Source organism: Ischnura elegans, chromosome 8, assembly GCF_921293095.1.
Source record: "Ischnura elegans chromosome 8, ioIscEleg1.1, whole genome shotgun sequence".
In the NCBI taxonomy this organism is placed as follows: domain Eukaryota; kingdom Metazoa; phylum Arthropoda; class Insecta; order Odonata; family Coenagrionidae; genus Ischnura; species Ischnura elegans.
Genome location: NC_060253.1, coordinates 58,672,758 through 58,696,463, shown reverse-complemented (window position 1 = coordinate 58,696,463; position 23,706 = coordinate 58,672,758). Strand labels below are relative to the sequence as shown.

General features: G+C 38.2%; 1 protein-coding gene and 1 non-coding gene across 2 annotated transcripts in view; one reads left to right on the top strand and one right to left on the bottom strand.

Annotated features, from left to right (window-relative positions):
- LOC124164419 (kelch-like protein diablo) overlaps positions 1-23,706 on the bottom strand; it is a 250,312-nt gene that overhangs the window by 179,473 nt on the left and 47,133 nt on the right. The window lies entirely within an intron of this gene.
- Trnat-ugu lies at positions 2,429-2,501 on the top strand. The gene has a single exon. It is a non-coding gene; the product is annotated as a tRNA-Thr (tRNA).

The following is a 23,706-nucleotide window of genomic DNA, read 5'->3' as shown; positions in this document are numbered from 1 at the left end:
CACTTTGTACAATTTCGAATTGCTCAAAAACATCCAGTCTTGTACCCTTACTTTCTAAATGTAGAATTTCAGGTTTAAAATTACAATAATGTAAGGTCTGAAGAAGGTGTTTAGCGAGAAGTGACGTTTCATCTCCATTTTTCCAGCACCTTCTATGTTCTTTCATTCTGGTAATGAAACTTCTGCCTGTTTGGCCGATGTAACACATGTTGCATGACTCACAATTAACCTTGTAAATGCCAGATTGATTGATTGAATCTATTTTGTCTTTGTTGCGGCACAAAACTTTACCAAGAGTGTGGGGGTTATAAAAAGAGACATTGAATTTATTTTTGGGGAATTTGCGAGCAAGCCTATTTGAAAGATCCCATTCAACAATTTTAACAACTAAACGTACACGGCCATGGGAAATCTTCTCAGGCGGGACTCGAACCCGCGACCTCTTGTTTGGTAAGCGAGGACGTTACCCCGCCGCCACCGAGGCCGACAAACGTAATGGGTACTACGTAGAAAATAGGGCATGGACATTGTCATTGCCTTGTCCATTGGACAAGGCATGTTGATATTGTCACCAAATTCTTACTCTTTACCATAAATATGTTCTGAGCAAAAAAAGTAAGGGGCATAACTTATTGAACGACCCTCGTATACCTCTCATAGTTTTCGTCCCGGTCTTTCTTTCTCAAAGACATCGGCGCTGAAAAATTAAGTGAGCTCCGTCCTCCTTAGGGAGCTACCCCGAAATTCCTCCAGCAAGCCATCCCTCGACGCACCCTCCTCACCCCCAGCAGCTCTCCTTCATACGAAAAACTCCTAATTTCATTCTATTACTCACGCTCCTTTTCTTTTTCCTGGCGATAAGTTCTGAAACTTTATTCAGTTTCTCTCCACCCTTCCCTTCCTTCATCAGGAAGGTAATTCAAGGAGAAGGAGCGTTGTGAAGAGAAGGTTGAGGACCCTCGCTCGTAAGGAGACCGGGAGAAGACCGTCGTAGTAGAAGACACCTGAGGAGAAGCAACCAGATGGGCGAGGAAATCTCATTTTTCCCAACGTGAGTAATATTCGATTAATTCCAGATTCCTGCCTCGCCTGATCTTAATCAGATCTTAGTCCCTTTACTAGCATCTTATTCATATCCAACGATGTGCTCTAGATGGAACTTGCTTTTTTATCACGATGAAACTCTCCTCGCAGCTCTGAGAATAAGTCCTTTCTTTCCACAAAGGGGTTTGGCAGCTATATGAAAATCATGCGTGGCCACGTGAGAAATTACCTTTCATATCTCTGAAGTTATCACTGTGTTGGGCAAAATTGAGTTCTTGGACGGAAATTTAAGGTGGCTTGGCGTACCTTACTTCCTTGGCCATTGAAACCTAAGTAACCTAGGAGTCCCTCCACTCTTCTATATCCTCGTCTGCCTCGGGATTGGTTCTTAATGTAGATAGAAATTTAAGAACCTGGCTATTCCTTCGGTGTCTTGGCCTTTCGAGTGGTCTCCTGATACAAATCTTTCAATTCTCTGTCTTTTTTTCGGATTCTTCAGCCTAATTCATCTTGTATTAGTTCATATATTTTTCCCTGCAACTTATTTTCAAGAACTGTGAGTCCCATCTCACATTATTTTGAAAGCGCTCAAGTTTCTGATTTAAATAATATTCCAGGAAGGATTATTGAGTGATATACATATTTTGACCTTTGTGTTTTTTTGACGGTAATTGTATTTGACTTTAACACAGTAGCTAAGGATCGTTAGGGTGTTGAAACTGGAATATCTCTATTTCGGATATCCTTTTCCTCTTTGTTGGCATTACTTATTGCAATACCACGATATTTAGAACCGAGGGAGTTGAAGACACCTGAGGAGAAGCAACGAGATGGGCGAGGAAAACTCATTTTGCCCCACGTGAGTAATATTCGATTAATTCCAGAATCCTGCCTCGCCTGATTGTAATCTTAGCGTAGCCCCTTTACTATCATCTTGTTCACATCCAACGATATGCTCCGGATGGAACTTGAAATTGTTTTTTTTTATCACGAGGAAACTCTCCTCACAGCTCTGAGAATAAGTCCTTTCTTTCCCTAAAGAGCTTTGGCAGCACATTCAGACAATATGAAAATTATGCATGGCCACGTGAGAAATTACCTCTCATATCTTTGAAGTTATCACTGTGCAGGGAAAAATTGACGTTTTGGATTGATATTGGAGGTGACTTTACGTGCCTTACCTCCTTGGTCATTGCTGCCTAAGTAGATGCCTCTCCAATCTTCTCTATCCTCGACTGCCAAGTGATCGGTCCTTAATGTAGTTAGATCTTTCAGCACCTGGCTATTTCAATGGAATCTCGTCCTGCCAAGTCTCCTGATATAAATCTCTCAATTTAAATTTTTTGCGTATTCCCCAACTTACTTCATCTTATACTACTACGAAGCCTCCTTAGCTCAGTGGTTAGAGCACTGGTCTTGTAAACCAGGGGTCGAGAGTTCAATTCTCTCAAGAGGCAATACTTTTTTTCGACGGCGGGTCCTCGGCTGCTAACCCAGGTGTCGCGTCTCTATCAGTTTAGTTGTAAAAAAAGGACTTAATAGTACTAAATTCGGTTGATGAATAAAGACGACATTAGTATAAATATTATTATTATTATTATTTTAATTCTTTATTCCACAAGATTTACTTGGAGGTCTGCCAGCGTCGGGCCTTGCCAAGACGCTGCCTCAAGTTACAATTCATTTAAAAACAATCTAACTGTTCTACATGTATCCAGTATTACAGATTTTTGAATGTTATATATTGTGTTTCTTTTAATTTTTAATTGTTCAATTCCAAAATTTAGTGATGAATGTATTATTCCTGTTGATGATATTACTATGGGGATGATGGTGACCACGTCCTGTTTCCAGATAGTTTTTATTTGCCTTGCGAGGTCTTGATATTTTTGTTTCTTTTCCTCGTATTTCTTCTTAAGGTTGTGGTCAGCCGGAACTGCTATTTCAATTATAAAGGTCTGCTTTTCTTTTTTTTTAATCCAGATTATGTCCGGTCTGTTATGCTGGACAGGTTTGTCTGTGTAAATTGTGTTGTCCCAGTATAATTTGTAATTTTCATTTTCCAGCACTGTAACAGGGGTGAAAAGGTAATATGGTTCATGATCCACTTTTAATCCTGTAACATACGCTATTTCTAAATAAATAATTTTGCATACATTATTGTGTCTTTTGGTGTATTCATTACCTACTAGATTCGTACATTCGCTAATTATGTGTTCTATCGTCTCACTCTTTGCATTACATTTGCGACATAAGTCATTTAATACGCTTCCGTCTTTGATTATATATTTCCTATAATTCTTCGTACCAATTACTCTGTCCTGGATGGCTACCATTGTCCCCTCCGTTTCCTTATATAGCTCACCTCTTTTTAACCAGGCATTTGATAGTGAGGTGTCTACACATTCCTGATGAAGAAATTTGTGATGAATGCCATGTATTTGCTTGCTTCTCCATGTGTCTTCTAGCTCCTCTATTTTTTCTTCATCTATCGATTTGTCTCTGACATTAAGCTGGAGTGGTGTTGCTTTATCATCATTTTTTACGACTGACTTATAGAGGTTAGTCGTCTCGCCTTTTTGGAAAAAGTAATTTCTAAATTTATCTATAATTCTGTAATGTAGGTTCTTAATGCGTATTAAACCTCTACCACCATTTTTTCTCTTAATGTATAACCTTTCGACAGCAGCATTTGGATGATGTGATTTGTAATCTGTTAACGCTTTCCTTGTCAATCTATCTAGGTCTTCTAAATCCGTATTAGTCCAATGAATTACACCAAATGTATACGTTAAAGTTGGAACAGCAAATGTATTTATGGCTTTTGTTGTATTCCTGCTATTTAACTGCGTTTTAAGTATAAGTTGAAGCCTATTTTTATATTCTCTTGTGACTTTTTCCTTAATTTCTTTCTGTGGGATTTGAGTGTTCTGCAGTATGCCAAGATATTTATATTTTTCATGTTCTTCCATGTTTTCGATTTTTCCGCTATCTAAAATAATATCTTGCCCTTTAACGTATCTCCCTTTATTAATTTCTAATTTTCTGCATTTATCTATTCCAAACTTCATACATATGTCATTACTAAAGCTCTCCGTTAATTTCAACATATAATTTAACTCCTTCTGATTGTGGGCATATATCTTCAGATCATCCATGTAGAAAAGATGATTAATCATATGTGTCTGATTTCTATCAATTTTTAATTTGAATCCATATTTTGTTGAATTTAATATATTTGATAATGGGTTGACAGCTAGGCAGAACCATAATGGGCTCAGTGAATCCCCTTGAAATATTCCTTTTTTTATTCGGATAATACTACTTTGAATTTGACCTTGAGAGGTATTCAATACCAACTGAGTTTGCCACTTGCTCATTACTGTGTTTAGAAACTCCACAATTGAAATATCTATTTTGTAAATTTTTAAGATTTCTTTTAGCCAATAATGTGGAACCGAATCGTATGCCTTTTGGTAGTCTATGTATGCTATCAATAGATTTCTCTTGGCCTTTTTCGCAGTGTTCATAATTACACTGTCGATTATCAATTGCTCTTTACAGCCTTGTGATTTCTTTCTACATCCCTTTTGTTCCTCCGACAAGATGTCATGTGTCTCGATATGCTTGTAAATCTTTTTTGCCAAAATTGATGATAGTATTTTATAGATTGTGGGTAGACATGTAATTGGTCTATATTTATTTGGGTCCATTGTATTATCGGATTTTGGTTTTAGGTATGTTATTCCTTGTGTGAGGAAGTTTGGTGAGGATTCTGGGTTTTTAAGGATCTCGTTTAGACCAAACGCTAGACTTTTGTGGATGGATGTGAATTTTTTATACCAATAATTCTGGATTTTATCTGCCCCTGGTGCTTTCCAACTTTATGTGTTTCTTATTATTATTATTATTATATTTTTCTCTACATACTATTTTCAAAAACTCTTAAGTTTCTCATCACATTGTTTTGAAAGTGGAGTTTCTGATATGATTTATTTAATAGTGCATGAGAGAGTTATTGAGAGATATATTTTTACTCTCGTGTTTTTTGACAGCAGCTTTGTCTTGAACACGGTAGCGAAGGACCTGTAGGTAGTTGAAGGAAGAAAGGTTGTTGGAAAGAAAGTTGAGGTTTCATTCAGTGACTATTGAGAAGAAATTCGTGAGTGTAGGAAGGTTGAAATCCGTTTAGAAGGAAAGGATTTCAGCCAAGTGAAACAATGGAAGGAGGAGATGAAGAATTATCGATGGGAAGGAGAGGGATAGCATGTATTGAGAAATTAAAAAAAAATAGATGTTGAAAAATAAGATTTGTTCTTGTTGTATGTGAAATGATAGCTTCCGAGTTGGCACTTAAAATGACAGCTTCTATACTTTGGGCAAATTCTAAAAATTAACAAGTCAAAGGTATGTACTTAGGAAGGTAGTAACTTAATATTTCACTATCTTCCAGTCCTTTTATTCCAGCTAGGACTAATTCCTGAACACTTGAATGTAAATGCCACTGAATTTAAGTTGGAAGAGATAAATAAAGTTAGATTTTGGAAAATAAGATTCGGTCTCGTGTAGGTACTTGATTTGACCATTTCTACACTGTGGGCAAAATATAAAAGTTAGTACGTTCGTACACTAGTACGTAATTCCGTAGATACATATTAACCTACTATTTCGCTTTCTTCCAGTCATTTCATTCCAGGTATGGTATGGTATTTTGGGGAGGCGACCGACAGCTGAGGTCATTTGCGCCATGAGAGAAGGGTGTGGATGGAAGGGTGGAGAGAAACCCGGCGTCGGCGTTAGCCTGCTCTTAACGAAAGGAGCCAAAGGGACCACGGCTTAACGTCCCATCTGACGGTCGGAGTGTTGCGCTTGAAATGTCCTCCACACAACATTCAAGCAGGGATCGGGCAGTCTCCAAAAATTCTCTGCCACTGCCGGGATTTGAACCCGAGCCCGTTGGGTGGGAAACTAACACTATAGCCACCAAGTCAACCCGAAGGACGACAGTCAATCTCCTTACGTTTTCTCCACGCTTGCTAACATCTTTTTACACTTGGTAAATGGTAACACTGTTAACTTAAAATTTTATTTTTCGATTGAAGATGGAACTTCTATGTCTCTTTATGTAATTTCTCTGCATGTAATTTCATGACCAACTTCATTACGGATATAACTGCATATATTTCATGTTTGCGAGGGGTTAGATGGAAGATGGGACTTTCTAGTCCCAATCTCGCCCAATAAAGACGCATTATTATTATCCCCCATTTCACTCCAGAAAAGACTTATTCCTTAAAACCTGAACGTAAATGCTACTACATAAAAGCAACAATTGCCGCGTAATGATGAGGAATTACCATCGCCATTGCTCTGGGGAATGTAATCAGCCGCAAACCTCACTTTAGGCGCGGTTTGAACGAAGACAGAAGACAATAGGTTCATGGCTGAACTCCATACGCTCCGAAGAACTTCATCGGTTGAAGCTTGAGTGGTTGAAGGGTAGATGTACGGGCGTCACCACTGCTGCCAATCGCTGCCAAAGTCCCCCATCCCAACGATGGGAAGACCGGCACGGAAGCGCGCTTAGCAAACCGCTTTGATCAAATCGCATCAGGGACCTAATACCTCCAGGCGCTGCACGCTGAGGTGATGAAGGCGGAGGATTAAATCTCTCCCATGCTCTCGAGGGCCAAGACCCAGGCTGAAGATGGAAATAGAGAGAGAAACCACATTCAAACGAGGCGAAAACGATCAGAGAATGGGAGCAAACAGAGTGGAGAAGGGAACGAGAGAAGAGGAATACCTCTTGTACTCGACTCCTACAATACTTTTAGATTCCGCAACAAATGTAGGCAATTTGAAAATGTATATGAATCTTATACTTATCTAAACTAGGCGAGGTGAACTGGAAAACTTGTCCTTACCAACTCCGAAGCCTCAAACCCATATGGTAGCACCGTTATGTACTTTTTTCATCAGAGCTAAGTATTTAAACACGGAAGTAATTTCGTAGTCTCTTATTACATGAATTCCTCAGTCAACGGAAACGCAAAACCAAACTGGAATTTTAATAATTTCCTCTCACCGATCTTAACGTACTTAGTCACATCCTAGGGACTACCAGCTTCATGTGTGATACGCGACTCCGTCCAGACAGAAAAACGTTATTCCAGGACTAGATACGCTTTCATTCAGCTATAAATTGAAACCGAATGCTTGGCTAGCATCCAATCCCTTAATGAAAAGGCATTTCTCAAAATCTTTGGACCTTCATACGAAGTCGGGCATTGAAAAAGTGATGTAGGGAGGCAAGGTAGGAAGGCAAAATACAGAGAGAGAGAGAATGCAGGTGATACTATCTGAGAAAATTGCTCATGTGCGCTGATGTGACCCAATCGCCTCTCAGAGAGGGAGACAATGAAAGCAATTTCGCCTTTGGGGGTGGGAATCCGGCAGAGAGAAAGGGTGCAAACAAAAAAATTCGTCCACACGTGCATTGAGTCATTGCTCGATTCGATTGATTCTCTCGGATTGGTGGGATTGGCGAAGCAAAAAAAAAGAAGCGAAAGAAGTAGAGAGAGCAACGCCCCATGGTTCCCGTTAATGGTATCCTGTTCAAAAATTGGCTTTTTTTTGCAAACCCAGATAGAACACAAGGGATGGAGAACATGGAATCTCTTTCTCTCGGACCGAGAATAAGGAGACGATTAATTTATCTGGTGGACTTACCTTGGAGCGTTAACATTTGCGCGCGCAAAAAAGATTTCTCTCTAGTTGAAAATAATTCTTTTATTGCCCGTTATCCAGTAGTATATCACTAGTGAAGCGATTTGCTAATGCAATTTGAAACTTTTAAGTTTTAGCATAGAATCGTAATTCAATTTTTTTGCTTATACTTATTTAGTAACATTCTTTTTGTCATTTTCCCTGCGTCTTTATTCAAAATCTTAATTTTATATCTACGGTTAGTTATATTGTTAATGGTCATGATGTGATATGAAAATCATGGGTTCAGTAGTCTTTTGTATTTTTCCATTTATTCCAATATCTCTCCGTTACTCCATTCTTTAATTCCCACTATTGTTCATTTCAAATATCTTTGCGACTGAGAGGCAGGCCCAAGTATTTTTGGGGTGAGGGTGGAGGGCACGTGGCTTACTGAAAACCAGCCAAAATGCGATAGATGGAACCTAGCCTCCGGAAAATTTAGTCGCTTTCAGACCATCGTGATATACGCTTCGTGAGTAATTTAGCAGCGTCGCCAAGTTTGAATTGCCAAGATTGAACACAAGACATCGAGAGCATCGAATCTATTTTCTTCGGGCCAATAATGGAGAGAAGATTAATATATCTGGTAGACTTACTGAGGAACATTAACATTTGCGCAGGCAAAAAGATGCAGCATCACCCGAGACAATTTGATGACGTCACGCACAACTTCCGAACAGGTAACCGCGTCGCAGTCACTTCTCGGTCTCGCGTGGTCCGTTGTTGTTTACACTGCTACGAGCAATTTCTTCTCTTGTGGAGAGACTCTTTAAAAGAGAAGGTAATAACCCAAAACTGCAATGACGTCACCAACTCTTAAAAAGTGAGGGGCCACTCTACACGTATCTTCATTTTATTACAAAAGGGAATGGCTGACTGAAGAAGAATTTTTTTCTCGTCGCACATATTCTTTCCCTTCCACTTACATAATTATGTTAATGAATTGCGACGTAAGGTCTGAGCGAACGAATTAATTATCTTCCCACCAAAAGGACCTGTAGAATAATACTCTCATTCAATTACTATTTACAGTAATTATAGAGTGTAAAGTTGATTTTATTTGGTCCTCAGACGATGAGAAATAGTTGGAATAGTGTATTTTGAAATTTTTATGAGAGTGACGAATAATTTCTGAATTTTCTGCACACTTGACAACAGTTTGACAGCTAAGGATACGGTGAGAACCCGAAGAAAATGTAGAAAGCATCTTGATGAATTCTTCTCGGCTTCTCATCCAGGTTAATTCTGTCGCGTAAGCCGACGTTTCGAGAGACGCCTTGTCTCCCATCTTCAAGGCCGTGTTACTTTTGGAAAGTCCAATTTGACACAGAAGGAACGTGGCTGAGAACCCGAGAAGAATTCATCAATAGTATTCACCAGGAGAAATTAAAATCGTGCAGAAATCATCTGATGAACGCCTCGAAAATCTTCGAATCCATAGAGTGACAAATACTTTATTTCTCACTCAAAACTCCCTAAACGGGAAAGTCTATCAATTTCCGTTACAACGGAATTACTTAAGTAGAAGATGACGTGCGGTACTCGGGGGCCTTATTCAACACCAGGGCTAAAGAGCCAACAGCTACAATTCAACCAATACAGTGGTTTAGTCTAAAATATGAGACTGCACAAGCCTTTAATTAGAGCGGGACATTACTACGTAAAAGCTAGCGGTTTAAGTACCATAATCTCACTTTATTCTTTGAGAATCGAAATTGAAAGCTAAGAGGGTGGGCACCGACCGGTATGATCCGATTTTTTTTGTGAATGAAGAGGTCCAAAGTGGCTGAAAATATTGCAGATGATCCGCGTCACAGATTCAGGGTGGTGAACAACTGTATCACGAAATTTTAACTCTGGATAGGCAATTCCAGTAAAAATCATAATCACTGATGATTGACTACTCTCGACTTCAGCAACAGGGCAAACGTGATAACTTAATAACTCTCTGCTTCACATACCGCGATTCCGTCTTTCAATCCCTCAACGTTTCTCAACCGAATCCCGTCCTTATTCAACTCCATGGCTTCAAAAATCCCTTCCCTGGACCTCTTTTCCTCTGCCACAATTTACAAATCCTCCCAAAAATGCCACCTGAACAATTCACCGCTGTCTAATCCATAATGCCCCTTTTTATGTCGGAAATGTTTCTTTCTGTTAGTTTTTCATTTTTTATTTTATTTTCTTTCAGCTATTATTCATTTACGCAAAAAGATATTGTAAAAGCCTTTGTGCCGCTTTTGGTGGTGAAATAAGTAAATAAACTCGCGGCCAATCGGAGCAATTGGTTCTAAGTTTCCGTAGTTAAAAAATGTTAGGTTTTCGACCTAAACATAACTTCTAATTTTGGTTCCTGCTAGGATTAGCTATCCTGGGTAAAAATTTCGTGACAATTTTTCTCCTTCCTGTATTTACGGAAAGCATGCGAATGGGCATGATTGCGGAAAAGTGTAATGTTAAGCCGTTTGTATAACCTTCTGATGTTAGTCATTGTATTTTTTTTATTTATACGTATATTTTCTGCAGAAAAAACGTTCACGGTAAAACTGGAAGTCTACATGTTCTCTTTTAACTTTCGTCAACAAATGGGGAAGAAAATTTGCGACTTGAACTTTGAATTAGATTCCCCAAACGATAACATAGGTGGAATAAATAGGGTCTATAGAAAGAAATATACAGATGAAGTATAGAGTGGGATATAAATATATGAATGGTGAAAGCTACTCATATGTATCATGTATTTTTTTATTTCCACATACGTTTTCCACAGCTAAAACGTTCACGGTAAAACGGGAAGTCTACATGTTCAATTTTTTAACTATCTATCAACCAATTTTTTAACTATCAACCAATGGGGAAGAAATTTCACTTTTAGACCTTTAAATCAGCTTCCCTGAATGGATTTATAGATAAGTACCTACCTGGAATTTGTACTGAAAATGTTGGACATGCGAAGCCCCTAAAAACAAGGAATGTCCTATATGAAACCTAACTTCTCGACTTGACTTTTATATTAGCTTCTCTGAACGTTTTTATAAATTTTTACCTGGAAGTAGTAATGAATAAAGCTGGCCATGCAAAATCCATTAAAACTTCGAATATTCTGTCCCAGATTCAACCTCTCCATTTTTTTGTCTTGGCTTTTGACACCCATTCCTGCCTCTAAAAATTAATGTCCTTTCTCGATATCCGATTCTATGACGCCCACCAAGTTTTTCCTATCAAGGTTCCATCCTTTCTCCGTCGCCAATATTTCTTCCACCTTTAGGAGGGGTAAGCTATAGGGCTGCAGCCGGAGGAAGAGAAGAGAGAAATTGAGCCAAATCACTGCTCTCGGACGTCCGTCGCAAGAAAGACGGGTTAAATGTAGCGGATTAGGGAGATAAAAAAATTGGCGGGAAGGATCCGATAGCATTGGGATCGGTAGCGGAAGGAAAAAGGGTGAGGGTAACAAAGGGTTCCCGGAGCAAGAAGAAGCTACTGGGTGGTAGGATCGAAAGGGGGAGGAGAGTGATGAGGTGAGGGGAGGAAAAAAATGAGAAATCTCCACCAAGGAACGAATTCAGCCTCCCAAAAATTCGAAAGGAAAACCGCGGATAGGATTAGCTATAAGCATAGAGTATAAAGTATATACTTACTTTATGCATGAACGTACCCAGAATCAAAACTGGGGGGGGGGGGGGCAAAACTAGCTGTGGTCGTTCAAGTTGTAACTTTTGTGCATAGAAAAGGTTAATAAAACGAAAAGTTTAAGGAAATTATGATAGCAATTTATTAGTTTTTATAACTATTTGCTTAAAAAATAATGATTTTTATTTTAGTTTCGTGTCTTATACTAATATCATTTTTCTTCAAAAGGAAAATTTGTTCATACCTTTTGTTTTGAACTAAATTTATTTTGGCTTCTAGAGGAGTCAGTTGCCCACTCTGCCCACCGATGGGTACGCCCATGACTCTATACTAAAGGATAAAGTAACGGGCGGCAGAATTTAAAGGGATTAAAACACCGCTGTTACCACATGGTGTTTTATTATTTATGGCTATGGTTTAATTACAGAGTGACATGTCTAGGTGTTTAACCGCTAGTTAAAGAGGTAATAGCACTGATACGTTTAGGGGGTGGGTCGAAAAAAGGTTCATTTGCACAATACAGAGATGTTTCACCTTAAAATGTTACTCTGTAACGAAACCATGGACGGTAAGATTAAAGAATCATATAGAAACAGATTTTTTTTAAATTTCTTCAACTCATAGGCTTAACTATCGCTAAAATATATATAACTGAGGGCAATATTTAATTGAAAGTCCTGTAGAAGAACAATTTAAAACGCAAGAAATAAGTCCTTCATTCAGCTAATGGCTAAAATATTAATTAGAAAGGGCATCTGTAATTGAGGATATTTCAGAGGAACAAATTAAATACAAATGATGACCTTGACTCAGCTGTACAGAGTCATAAACAAAATGTGTATCTCAAATGAGATACCAAAAATGAAATATGTCCAACAAAGGATGGATGCAGCTTCCTGAAAGTTGAGAGGAAAAACTGCATGCAGGATATACCATGTGTGCCCTTTTTAATTGAATGAACTCGGCCTTTCAATAACATCAGCGTTAATGTGTATAGGCTCCCGTAGGTACAATATCCGAACAATATCTTTTTCACGTGCATAGATCAACGTATTCATTTCCAAGTTATATTATAAGGTAAATTATTTATAGGGAATTTATATTCGCACATCACAAGGTCTTCATTGTCAAATCCTTTATTATAGGAGTTGAAAGAATTAAAACTTAGATGTTACCTTTCCGACCATAGTTCCATTCCTGTGTACATGAATTCGTTTTATCACCTTTTAAATGTTACTCTTTGATGAAACCATGGCCGTAAATATTAAGAAATCATGCGGAAACAGTAAAGTATTCATTTCTTCAACTCCTAGAATTAACTATGGCTAAAATATTAATTAGAAAGGTCCTTTGTGATTGATAATATTCTAGCAGAACTAATTTAAAATGCAAGACAGAAGTCGTTGGCTTAGCTGTACAGAATCATAAACAAAACGTGTATTTCAGGTGAGATACCAAAAATAATTAATTAATAAATAATTAAAAATGCAGGAGAAAAGTCCTAGATTCAGGTTGACTGAATCATAAACGAAATTGATTCCTTGGGTGAGATACCACTATGGGAATTACATTTGACATCATTTTAAATACAAAGGACTTTGGTAAATACATTTTACATCATTTTGACGGTAAAAAATTTCACTTTAAGCAGATGCAGCTATTATTATTAGTCAAAACTAGACAAATGTTTAAATATTTTTTAATTTCCTTGAAACTTTGGGCGGGGGGGATATCTCCTCATACCCCCCATAGTTACGTACGCCACTGTCAATATGGACGTAAAAACTTCAAGTGAAAAATTCCTTTCGCGAGTAGAATACAACTTTAACCATGGTATGTTTTTTCCTAAGTGATAACGAAGAGATATGAGTGGTGGTAAAAAAAGCGTTATGCCACGGAAATCGGGACAACTAAAGTTTAATTAAATTATTTTCCTTGATAATTATATTTTTTTAGCAAGTATGACATTATTGCATTACGATTTTGATCGCCCCCATGGGGAGGGGGTACACACGACTGGACCAGAGGACGCCTCCAGGACAGTGGGGGAAACTGTTGTAACGAGAAGTCAACTGACACGACGTATGCCTGGAAGATATACGCTAAACTATTGCAGTAATTCCACAAAATAGGATGAACATATCGAGAATAATTTGTGCTAAATTGTATAACATACTTATATGAGATTATGTAAAAATTTTACCGTTCTTTCAAACACAGAGTTCCAGCACAAATACTAGCAGGTAACTAATGGTAATATAAATATGTATTTACGTCAACTTAGAGCCTAAAGAATGTTTCTTTTTACTCGGTAGAGTAATAAAATGACGCTTGATTCCAGTTTCAACGACTGCAATATTATCTGAATAACTGAGAAGACCCTAAGATCTCCCAGCAGGAATAAAAAGGAGATAAGTTGGAGCTAAATTATATTTTAATTTATTCTTGAACGAGAAAGAAACATGCTTAGATTATTTTCACAGCGATATGACAGTGAAAAAACGGTGGTGAAGGTGAATAAACCACGTTTTTCAGCAAAAAAAGAGGGTCGCGAGGATTTCCGTTTTTCCCCAAACCTTGTTTATTCAGTCCCTTGGCAGCCTAAGCCAGGCTTTCAACGACAGTGTCGGACTAAGATTGATACACTTTTCTCCGCGCGAAGAAACAAGATAAAGAGGACCCAGAGGAAGATCATTTAGCAAAATGACAGGGCTCGATAAATGGCAACCGTCAAGGTGCTGACTCGCCAGCCTCCTTTTTATCAGAATGCAAGTTTTTTTTACGACGAATCTAAGAGTCTAAAGAGATACGGCTATGATGGATGCTATTGTTTTTGTTGACAATTTAAAACTACGGAGCTGCTCCTACGATTATTTTATGAAAGAGGACTCTTAGAAATTTCTCTAATCTTCACGTTATCCACTGATGAAACACCATGGAATATTATGGAGTTTCGTCATCACTACATATATTTTTAGCCCCATGTTATTATTAAAAGTTTAAGTTATTGAAAGTTATTATTGAAAGTTTATACCGATTAAGGTTGGTTGGACAAGTAGTTCATTTATAAGTATTCTGGCAGCCTCCCCACCCTACGTGGACTTCCCTCTTCAGTTCATCATTAGGACTTCTCCCTTTCAAACTACCTAAAAACCCAGAGACACCGGCATTAAGATTAGCCGTACTTGGCAACCCGTAGTGAGACAGCAGCAACCCACTCCTCCAACCTCCCGCTCCCCTCCCCCCACCACCTGACACAGATACCTATATAAAAGATTTTAAATTCCCAACTTTTCATAATCCCTCGAAAAAGCGACCAGCATCTGTCGGGAAACGTTGGGGCCACCCAAGAATTGACGCGGCGACATAGCCCAAAAGTTTTTAATCATAATGACGGGCGCCCGCGAAAGTTTTAACGGAGAATTACCCTATTCATTCTCTTCCTCTCCTTCGTTGATCCAACACTCTGCCCTCTAACACTGTTTTTAACATCCCCTCCCCGCTAAATATTCGCTCCACTCATACCTTCTGTCTCCTTCGTATCTCATCTAGAAGCTGCCCCTCCTCACCCACCATGTCCAGCACTTCATCGTTTCTGCTCCTTTCCGTCCACTTTATTTTCTCCATTCTTCTCCACACCCACATCTCGAACGCCTTCAGTCTTCTTTCGTCCTCCTTCCTAAGTATCCATGTTTTCGAACCGTAAAAGCTACACTCCACATAAAAATCTTCATCAAACTCGAAAAGACGTAAAAATAAGTACAAGTACTCACCGAATATCTAATTGTATTTCCAGAGGAATCCCAATTTCCTTACCTGTGAAGAAAGATATGCAAGGATTAAGAAACTGCAAATTACAATTTATCTCAATCTACTTTAATAACACTGAGGGAATCCCATCATGAAAATGGCGAAGCATAAGGTGTCCAAAATTTACCCTTTTCAGCCAACATGGAAGTTCTGTTAAATTCGAAAAACTTAAATACATCATGGGTTCTGTCAAAATTTCAAGATGTTTATTACATCTACTTTAAAATTTAGTTTTATATTTTTCTTCGGTAATATACGAATAGTGCAAATGACTTACCAGTTTTCAAGTTAAATAAGCGCTGGAAAAGAAAATTTGTCATTAAGGGGACAATTAAACACTATTATTATAGATCTTCAAGAAATCACCTCACAAGTACTGTATTTAGATCCTTACCAGTCGTATTTATATCCATACTGTACTCTTTGAAACATAATTTGCATCACCATCAACAGATATCGACTAAGATTGGTTTTAAATGAGAATGAACGCTCTACGGCCGTATAACAGTTGAAAGAATTAAATTCTACACGGCCGTACTCTTGCTGGGAGAAAAGGGGGGTTTGCACAGGGGCGGTCTGGGGTCCCTTTGCTCGGGCTCACGAGGGGGCCCTTCCCCGGGAAAATTTTAGGAAACTGCATGCCCGGACTTTGACGCTATCCTGGCTCTTAAAAACTCGATTAAAATGAATTATAATAAACATTTCGTCAGAAAATATTGTATAAAAAGTCAGATTTTCGCAGATTATATAATTATGTATTACAAATCTGAAAAAAACTCTAAAATAAGCTTTTCGAACAACCCTTTCAAAAAATAATCAGGTTATCTTTATTCTTCTGACTCCTTTATTTTTATTAATTTTTATTTGATATTTTTACACTGAGTATGTTGTAAATAAAGCATATAGAATTTTATAATTGCAATAAAAAGCATTGGTTCAAATAATCTGAATGTTCTTTATGTCGCCTTTCATCTCCGCTTCACGATGGACGCGATCGTTATGGGGGCCTCATAAGTTCGGGGCCCTCGGCGATCACCGACCAGCCGACCTGGCCAGACCGCCCCTGGGTTTGTGAAGTTATAAGATGTCAGTGGTGAGAAATACAACAATGTAAACTGGAAGAACATTACACGAATATTACATCAGAGGATTCTCGAGCCCAATGCTTAGAATTGTTGTCACATAACGCGCATTAAAATCAGATTTCAAAATCGCCACTCACGGCGCTACCTGTCATTGATACTCACTTTTTACGATGAAATACACGGCGGAAATACGTAACTGAGCCAATAAATCACGTAAATCACACATTTAATGCAGGCGAGACGATAGTCAACTAAAAAAGACCACTTCCACCACCGTTAATGGCGAAAGTCACACTGAACAAGATACAGCTGCCTAGCGGCGCCGCCAAATAAATTGCGCACGAAACGGAAACAGATACAACGCTTAACCACCATGTTCTTGAGCCTCATTTAATGGAGCCCCCTTGGAACGATAAAATCACTCACTCCAGCCCACTCACTCACCTAGCAGATTTTCCAAGGGAACAATTTTCACTTAGGTCTCAACCACGCAATAAGGCAAAAAATACAATTAAGAAATGTACACTCACGCTCTCGCAGATTTGCTCAGAGGAAAAAAATTACACGTAGGACACTCGCCCGCACACGAACAGGTTTGCGAAGCTTTCTATTACACCAATGAACGCATTGAAGATTACAAGAGACAGTGCACACCCTTGTCTCACTCCTTTCCTTATTCTTTCCTCCTCGCATCCGGATCCAGATTCAATCACAGCTACTTGGTTCATACATAAATTGTGTTTTATTCTCCGGCCTTAATAAAACACTCCAAATTATTTCAGAAATGTGAGCACTAAGTTCCAATCTACGCTATTAACAGTGTAATCATAGTGCCGGAACGCGCTGGAACGCCGTGTCAGCACTGGTTAACAAAAGACATAATACTCAAATAACACTTCTATCAATTTTGATTCCAAACATTTCTAATAGAGGAGCCCGGGGAGGAACGGAGTAAGCGATTTTTAAGTTCGAAAAAAAGCGGCAATGACTATAAATAGTCCAGATTGGTGTCGCTTAACTTATAAGCAACACCAATCTGGACTAGGTATAGTTAATGCCGCATGCGCAGCACCTTTTTTCGCACTTTAAAAAATTGCTTACCCTGTTCCGCCCCGGGTTCCCCTATATACATTCGTAGCCAAAACTAAAAATATTTTAATAAAATGTAAACAATAACTAAAACACACACACTTCTACAAAACAAAGTTAAGGAATGTTCGTTCTGGCACTGCTAATTTTGCCGTGACGTCACAGGTTATCAAAAGACTTTTTTAAGTCCATAAACTTGATGATTTTGGGTTTATTCTTCTCCACTCTCTTCTCTACGCGCTGCCGAAGAGCCAATATGGGTTCCCCTAGGCCATTATTTTTGCTAAATCCGAATTTGTCCTCGTTCAGGAATACTTCTGCTTTCCGTTCTTTTCTCCAGTACCTAAATAATTTTTCGTAAAACCTTGGACGCTTGAGTTGATAGGGTAATGGTCTTAAAATCTTCACATTTCCCTGCCACGCGTCTAACGGGTTCAAGCTTAAAAAAAGAATAAAATTGATGCAAAAGACCATTTCATATCCTTCAATCTAGGCTTAAGTCTTAAAAATCAGTAGCACATTTCTTCTGGAATGGAGTATATTTTAACAAATATAACGCACGGCAATAAAATATATAATATTTTACAAGAAATAATAGCAATTTTCTACAATTATAAACTTTTATTCCGATCTAGGTTTCGACGTTACTACATCATCTTCAAGGTACAAAATGGTGATACGGTACCATTGGCATATCAAATGATTCATTTCAATAGAGGGAAAAAGATTCGTTATACGCTTAAAGTAAGAGCAAATTAACTTGGCACCATTTTGTTGCTACAAGATTCTAACATTGAAACATAGATCGAAATAAAAGTTTATTATCGTGGAAAATTGCAAGTACTTCTTTCAATATGGAAATTATTGCACTTCATAACGCTTAGTCTTTTTGATTGCATACAAATATATAATAGTATATCTATTGTGATCAGCTCCTTTCTTTTCACTCGGTTCATTTGTAACCTTTTGGAAACGAGTCATTCTATCGTGATGCAGCGTATGATGTCCAACATGATCGACACAGCCACCTCACACAATAAATGATATAATATGAAAGCATAGCGATATACTTCTTTGCATTCCTTTCTCTCTCTCTCTCTAATACATAATTTAAACTGCTACGTGGGGCTATAGTTGATGTAAATAATTGTACAGGCCTAATGGAAATCGAGCGAGAGAGAGAGAAACTGTATTAAATGAGGAGTTGTTGGTGAGAGGCGTTGAAAGAAGGGACTGGGGAGAAGCGGAAATAAGGAAAGGGTTCGCTTGGGGGTAAGATGCGGAGAGAAGATAAGGAAAAAATACGGCTAGAAAATGCGATGGCGGAAGATGGCTGAGGGGAAAGGGAGCTAAAGTGCAGTCAAAAGGGATCTTTTCTCGCGGAAGGGGAACTTTGGAAGGGGTAAGGAATGCGTTTAGGGGACGCTGGGAATAGGATAAGGGAACAAATGCCAATCGGGGAATTTCAAAAATGTGGGGGCGCCGATGGGAAAACTAAGAAAAATCAAGTTATTAAAATTAAACCTAATATTTTATAAATTTAACGATTTTAAGTTTAAGGATAAGTTTCTGAAATAATTACCCTTTCAAACAAAATTTAAAAATGTAAAAATTAAGGTAAAAGTGCTGGTCAAGCTTTGCCAAAACATACGATGGAACAAACTTAGTTTGATGCTATTAATTCATACATAATAATTATGATTACTAGTTAAAAGGAAACAATTATAAAAGTAAAAATTGGATAACTTAACTGAAATATATTTTACGAATGTTTTTACCTTCAATAATATATCCATAGGTTTTACCTGACGGAATATATTTTCTATTTTACTGCAGAAAATGATATACATTTTATGATAACTATATAACTGGCCCCACGAAGTACGTTTTACGGCTCCGCCGCATTGTAGAATCTCCAGATGAATACATGTGCCTTATTAAAAAGGGATATGAAATAGGATGTTGACTTATCCTAGATAAATGGAATTCCACACAGATTGACATAAAATATAGCAAATGCATGTAGGGGAAGGTTTATGTGCCATCAAATTTGTTGTACCCTTAGGGCCCCAACTGGTTGCTCTGGTGGTCCATAAGCTATGTAATGTCGTTTGTGCATGATTTAAATTTTTTCAATCTAAAAATATTCACAATTAACAGAGAGACTGTTTCTTTCATCAAAACAATTAAATGAAGTTTGTATTTTTTTCTATAAATTTTCATTTTCGCTTTATATTATCAGAGAATCATTTTTTAAGCTCGCATTTCTCTCATTGTCCTCTGAAACCACCAATGGTAAATTAACTTGAAACACAGTACAAATTCATGGATATGATCGCAGCCACCATCTGCAATTTCCAAATTATCTATGTGAGTGAAATTTAATATCAATTCCTATTCAACCAGGTTGAGTTTCGATGGATGAGGCATATAAATATTTATCTTTTGCTTATAAACAAAATAAATTTAATCGTATACTATTGAGTAAAGCAGAAGATTACACTAACTGCCATTTTTAGATTAGATAAAGTAGGTACATTCTACGTTATTTGATTTATTAGCCGAGCTTGAACGACTCAGCTATACGAGACAAAAATCCTAGTTCCCAATCTTCAATGAAAATACTTAGGAAAAGTAAACAATACAAGATATACCACAGCTAATGCTTAGAATAAATCAACAAGAATTTCCTTATGACTGTCGCAAAATGTTAATGATACTTATGCATGAACGATCAACTACGTCCTACATAGGGCAACCTACCCAGATGGGACTCGAATCCGCGACCTCTTGTTTACTAAACGAGTACAATCCCCACCGCCACCGAGGCCACAAAAGTCTAACTACATACAAAAATCCATCGCCATTAGTCGTAAAAAATTGCCCACCGATTCCATTTGCATATTTACTTCAATCGCTAATAACCCCAAGAACGGCAAGGAGGGAGAAGAGACGCGTCTTCTAATCTAAACATACCTTAATCGGTAGAATACCACAATAAATAAGTGCATGAAAACAAAAAATAGCAATAAAGGACGCCAGATATTTGATCACTGCCCTTACTTATTATCAGATGCCTGCCTATATACAATTCAGACTTCTGATAAATATACAATCATTGGATAAGGAGCAGAGATATTATCAAAAATCTACTTCTCAACCCATTATAACCCTATATTGCTTCTGAGTAGTACCAAAAATGTATAAATTTTCAGCTCTAAGATTTTGCCTATATGTTTTTTTGTGCTGTAAAGTTTAATGGTAAAATATGTAGCTGCCACAATAATTATGACTCAGTAGAGAATTTTCACAACTTTAAAATGCGAAGTCTTGAATTTCTCCCAGAAGCAGCTCTGGGTAAAAGGGTTAAATGATCCGTGCAAACCTATCTTAATCGGTAGAATTCCTATATACAATTCAAACTTCTGATAAATATAGTCATTGGATAATCAGCCAAAATACTGCCCAAAATCTACTTTTTTTAAACCCCATCTTCATCGGTAGAATACTTGGATGAATTTCAAGAACATCAAGGAGGGCAAATATATGCTTCTTCATGACGCATCTGAAGGAGGGGAAAGAGGGAAGCAGGTGGTGACTTGGACGGAGGGAGAAGGCAAAACGTACGCCATCCTAAGTAAGGTTATTACAAGAAGGCGGAGGTGTGGGTATCATTTTAATGCTCACTAATGGCCTTCGGGGACATACTCCTCTCATCTTCCCGCCGGAGCAAGCCGGTAATAAGTGCAAAAGGGAGGGGGACGGGAATGGAAAAAGGGGGAGGTGTTTCAGGGTATCTCAACGGGCAAGGGGAAAGATAGGGGTGCGATGAGCCAGGTGTCTTGAGAAATGAGATCTCGCCGAATAACCCCGATGCGACTCGCGGTTTACCTTCATGAATTCTTCATTCGAGAATTCCGTCTCTCGCCTCGTCACGAAAAGGTTTAGCTTTTTCCACAGTAGGGCGAGAAAGACATCGTGGAGAACTCTGGTGAGGAAGAAGAGGTCATGGCAGTGGGATATATGGGTTGGATATACTTGGGCGGAAAGAATTTTAAAGAAGAGTTAAGATAACGGAATGAGGATAAACATAAATAAGACTGATAATGAGAATAAGATGATAAATTTTACTGTACTTTCCACTGTTTTAATAATAAAAACAACGAGTTTCGACAGTTAGCGTCATCATCAGGTCAAATAGAAATAAGAAATGAGTACCGCCTACAGCTGCAACTCTATTATATAACAGGCCCAGAGAAGGATGGGGCAGAAAAAAAACCCTCAGGGCCTCTCTGACGCGTTGATACTATTAATAAACCAGTGGGCAGTACAATAAGTTACATGATTTTATTCAGCATGCTGTTCCACCATATCGCACCAAGCGCAGAACTAATGTAATGAGGATAGCAAAGACAGAAGGACCCTTTAAATATATGGCTGTACGAAGAAAAATAAAAACAAATTTATTCAAGTACCATGGAAGTATAGTTACCAAGAATGGCTGTGGTGCAGAAGAAATTAAAAGCAGAATTTGGTGAGGAAATTCAGCGTTCGGCAAGATGTCTCAATGCAGAGCGTAGCATCGGCAACAATTGGCAATTGCGCCATTTACGACACTTAGGAATGTTCATGAATTGAATCACGATCCTTAATAAAATCCAAAAACGTTTTAATCCTCTGGGGTCCAATTTTTAATAATTCAAGTAGTATGGTCCGAATTAATTTTTAGGAATAAAGAAATAATTGACAAGATTGATTGCTGACATTTTCAATGATCTTGTGTTATTGTTTAAAGGAAAATTCTACCATTTTTTATATTGTGCATGTTCAATCAATGAGTTTATTCCTTGAAAAAGATTTTTTTCTTTTCATTTTCTTGAAAGATTGCTGCCCTAGTATATCGGAGCGCCTTGTGATGTAAAATTCAACTCCACGTTGGACCTGATGCTAGCAATAAGCCTGTCGAGCCAACCTCGACGTTAGACCGCAACGGATTAAGCAATACTTTAACGGTCACGGGCAAAAAATATGAACCCCTTACTCAGTCATCGAATGAAATGTGTGGTAAGAGGCTAGAGAAGGAGAGAAGAGTCAAGTTCAGGGCAAGATTCTTAGAAAAGAGGCTCGGCTCTGCAGCTATGCATATGTCATCGGTTCGACTCCCATTAATCACATTCTACTGCTTGGAATCCAACCGGCGTTCGAAGAATTTTGAGGTCCACATCGAAACAGGTTTGAAAATTCAAATGAAAACAGCATCCGCTGCTCCCTGAGACGGGACGTGAATCTTCGTGACTCACGAGAGGTCCGCCGCATCTTGCATCAAGCGTCCCGATGAGAATCGTAAACTTAACCGAGACGTGTGCGCCGAATGAAAAAATTGATAGCGTCCGGGCGTATGTTCTTTTGCAGATGTATATCCGGGCGGCGTGCGACTTGTAACGATAAACTTAGTGACGGGAAAATTTAGTTCAAAATCGATTTTTCGAGTTATCGATTTTTTGAAATTAAAAGCTCCAATTTTCAACAAAAATCGAAATTTGAACCGAAAAATCGATTAATCGAAATAATCGACTGTTCTTTTTTTTTAAAGAGCTTGTACAAAAACATGTTTACTATACGAAAAACTCAAAATACACATTTAAGATATAGGAAAAATTATAAAAAACCAAACTGCAAGCTAACGTAATTTATTTACAGTAAAATTTTACAAATTCACGCGCATTAAAGTTTAGTGATCACCGTTTGAAACGACTCGTATTCGTTATTTTTTTTCGAAAGACCAACTGATTGCGATGCTTTCTTGATGATCAAAGGCGTACTTTCCAATTTCACCGGCCTTTGATATAAGACTTTCTTTCACTCGAGGATATTCTTGGAGATTAACGACCTTTCATTGACAGACTCGGCGCCGTGGCGTATAGCAGTTTTCGGTGTCGGCGGTGTCCACCTCTACCTTAACCTTTCGCGCCATACGCATTGAGCAAATCCTGTGCGCAAATCAACTCCAGATGTGAAAGTTAAGGACTTGAAAATTAACCTATGTTTTGGAGATATCTGAGAATCGGAATAATATCACTTACACTTATAAAAGGGCGCAGATTTATTCTATACCTCTGGGTGTGGCTCCTGAATGTACCTACTCGAAGAACTTTTCCAAATTCAGCTGAGTTTATCCCATATGTATCTCTTCCTGGCATCTAAGCAATAGACGGCAGCAATAAAATTGAGCTCAATAATTGGCAAAACCAAAAATAATCTAAATATTGCTTAAGAGGAT